Genomic DNA, 3,926 nt, shown 5'->3' with positions numbered 1-3,926 from the left:
TAAAATTTTCTTTGCTGACCAACTTCGTTTAATTTTATTTATGGCGTTTGTCTGCATCTTCGGGTGAGTATGTGCATGTCTATGCTGATTTCCAAGATCATTAAGTTGTTGTATCTTTTTATGACCGAAGATACAGGAAGATGTCCAAACCTGACCTTGTCTCTGGGAATGAAGTTTTCTTAATTACTTGTCCATGTCTCTAGCTATCTTAGTAATCAAAGTGTTTTATATCATCACGATGTCAGGGAATAGAAAAAAATCTTATACAAGAGAAATCCCTATCCATGTTGATGACCTTGTTATAGCCTGTAACATCACAGATGTTTTCCATATCAGGGACAACGTCCTGTTTCTTCTCTTCTTCATCAGAGCCTTGAAGGAAGTAAATTATTTCCCATGGTCCCTCGAGTGTTGTAGTAGAGATCACCAATTGTGGTGGTGGTTTTATTTTCAAACATTTGGAATAGATATTAAAGTTTTTTCTATGTCTTTCACATCTATTTACAGATGTATATTATATGATCCTTGACTTCCTTCTGAGATTTCTGTTCAGCTTTAATCCCACTTTTCTTGTTGGTAGTTACTCTTCTACTGCAATGAAATGAATCGGATACTCATCTTCTAAGTGGTCCATTGTTTATTTACATATATGGGTAGTGAGATTGACAGATCCTGACAGAATGTAAAAGGTCACAGAAGCCCTGNAATTGGCAAAATAGATTTCATTGTTAGTAGAACTAGCTTCACTGATTTAAAAAAATAGAGGTGCTCAATGCTCGGGCCACTCCTTGAACCTGTGTGTCTGCCAATGTTTTGACCATTCCTTGAACCCATGTGTGTGCCCACTGATGAAGTCCATTGCCAAGTGTTTGTGATATTGTTTGCTGAGAAAGAGTCAAAAAAATCTCCCCAGAAACCACAGACCGGCCAATCCTCAGTTACTACACCTGCACCAGACTCTTTCCTTGTACCCCTCCCATACCCATTTCTTGAGAATAGACATTGTTTAGATCTGGAAATCCCCTACTCCCCCACCCCCCTTCTCCTTTCTCCCCTGAGGGCCTATAAAAACTGGGACCTCTTTCCCCTGGAGGTCAACTCCTCTACTCCTGCTTGGGATATGAGTCATCCCCAGAGCTCTGGCTTTCCCCGAATAAAGCCTCATGTGGTTTACATCAAGCTTGGTCTATCGTGAGTTCTTGGGTGTCTGCTATTGTCCTGAGGCCTGAGCGAGGGGCTCCTCTCAGAGTCTTTCAAGATCATACATTTCCAGTAAGGTTGCTAGTGAAAGCATGGTGGGCACTGCTTTGTCTTTCATTTTCTCACAAATTCCTCTGAGAGTTGGTTGTTGTGCATCCTAGCTTTGGTGTCAGTCATTAGTCAGGGTTATCCTTTTACTTTTTTATTTTGTTTGGTTTTTTGGTTTTTTTAAGACAGGGTTTCTCTGTATAGCCCTGGTTGTCCTGGAACTCACTTTGTAGAACAGGCTGGCCTCGAACTCAGAAATCCACCTGCCTCTGCCTCCCAAGTGCTGGAATTAAAGGCGTGCACCACCATGCCAGGTAGGGAGAACCCTTCTTTATTCTGAAGCTTTTGAATTGACAAAAACATTCTTTAATCTAGGCAACAGCTTCTGGTGGCAACCTACATTTATAAAGGATATTGAAGATGCTCGCTCCCTCTCTTTTTCTGTTTGCCATAATCTGGCAAGAGAGATCAGTTGATTTTTCTAGCATTAGAGGTTCCATCTTTGGAATTATGGTATATGCGGAAGTCCAGTTTAGACATACTGGCACTATTGTATCCTTCAACTTTCCTTTGGTATGCAGTTATTGGTTTCCTAGTTGGACTACATTCTGTGAGCCATTCTTATATATATATACACTTTCTACATACATAGAGAGATCCATACTATCAGTTCTGTTCAACTGGAAAACCTTTACTAATACAGATACAGTTTTTTTCACCTTTTCACTCAGGAAGATGTGCTGGCTAAGAATAGTGCTCCTTAGTGATTGGGATCCATTTCCTCATTTCCTGCTTTTCTCCCAGGGTTGTCTGGAGAATCATATTCAAAGGGCAAAATAAACCCTATTTTTCTCTATTTAAGGAGTCCTGTAGTTGCCATTTGAGGACCAGTCCTGATTTCAAAAAGTTACCAGCTTCAGGAATAAACTGTAAATCCCAAAAGTAAGTCATAATACACCAGGTTTAGGAACAGACCATAAAATCCAGAATGAGATTGTAGAACCCCCTTCCAGAGACCAGACTGGGGATGACCACAGAAACCAGGAACTATCTGAGAATGGTCCATCCGGGCTGGGCAGCCCTATTTCATAATATGGTGAAAAGTTCATGGCATTGGAATGCAGATCACTGACAACCTGCCACCCCCTACACCCACCAATGAAATTTTAAACTACCCTATCGTTCAAGAGGGTTCCACCTGTTTCCTATAAGGAGGTCCTCATACCTTTGTCTGGGGTCGCCATTTCAAAGAACGTTGGTTGTTTCTCCAGAATAAGTGCTTTTTCTTTTTGCATATTATCTGATTTGGTGTCTTTAGTAAGTTTTGGACCCTTTCAATATGTAGCNGGTGAATATTAGCTGCCGAATTCCTGAGATCAGTGTAAAATCACAGAAACATATCACATTTTATATCTTAAAATNATGCAGTAATTCATAATATGCATAGAACCATTCTGCCTATGGTTCACTCTACTCCAAGATGAGTAATGAACTGTGCAAGCTACCCATCTTGATTTTAGGAGGAGGAGGAGAGGCAGAAGAGGGCAGGGAGAAGAAGAAGAGGAGGAAGAGGAGCGGAAGGAGGAGGGGTGGGGGAACATTAGGAAGAAGAGGACCAGGAGGAGGAACAGTAGGATGAAAGTAGGAGAAAAAGGAGGAGGAGGAACAGGAGGAAGAGGAGAGGAGGAGGATTATGAAATGGAGGGAGACGATGTTTGTGCTCAGTGCTGGTAGCAGAAAGCTAGGCTATTGGAGGACAGGCACAGGCAAAACTGAAACAAAGATCTTGCAAATCTGAAAAGTGTCAAGTCCTGCACTGATTTCCTGGGGCAGGAAGCCCTAAGAGGCAAGCTTTCAATACAGTCTATCCCTAAGTCCTCCTGGAAAACTGTCCAATCATATGAAGAGAAGGACTCTTCCGGGTGTTTTGCGGGTTTAGCAGCATTGCAAAGCAGGCTTCTATGGTTGGTGTGATGTGGTTTGANCTCTGATGCTGGGTGCCTTTGCAGAGTGCAGGCGAGCTACTAACTCTCATGATGGTGAGCATGGGACCTTTGCCACTAATCTGAAGGAGCAGTGGTCTGACAAGCAGGAGTCCTGAGAGTGGTCCCTCCCCTAGGTTGAGTTGAAACTAGAAGCCATCTATGAGGTTCCATGAGGTCTTAGCCACTAGATAGAACTCGGTTGTGGCATCTGAATAACTTCATTATGGGAGCTTCATCTGTACAAAGCGTTTGGAGAAAGGGCTTGCGATGTAGAAGCATCCTTAGCATGATGCCTAATTTTAGAGGCTGAGATTCTCTGGTATCTTCTAGACATTGTTCCCTGGCCGCCATTTAAGATCCATTTGGAATTAGTTTTGTGCCAGTTGTAAACCCCATCCCAGGAACTCCAAATGTATGCTGTGATAAGAAGCTTAGAGTAGAATCGCTGATGGAAAAAGACTTCCCAATGATAAGAAAATGGGAAGTCACATTTAGTTGAGGGAGGGACTGCCTCCTAAACACCCACAGAGAAGTAGTATGGTAACCAGGCATCTGAGAGATTAGGATGCTGGGATACACAGGTTTGTTCATCAGGATTGTGGGGAAATATTGCTCCAGGTCATAACAAAGGGGACAANCCTGATTAACAAATAGGCCCTTTCCCAGGTCACAGACCAGCCCTTTAACAAGCTG

This window comes from Mus caroli, unplaced genomic scaffold (assembly GCF_900094665.2).
Source record: "Mus caroli unplaced genomic scaffold, CAROLI_EIJ_v1.1 scaffold_7515_1, whole genome shotgun sequence".
Taxonomy (NCBI): Eukaryota; Metazoa; Chordata; class Mammalia; order Rodentia; family Muridae; genus Mus; species Mus caroli.
The sequence above is the reverse complement of the archived record's forward strand: the minus strand, read 5'-3'. Positions refer to the sequence as shown.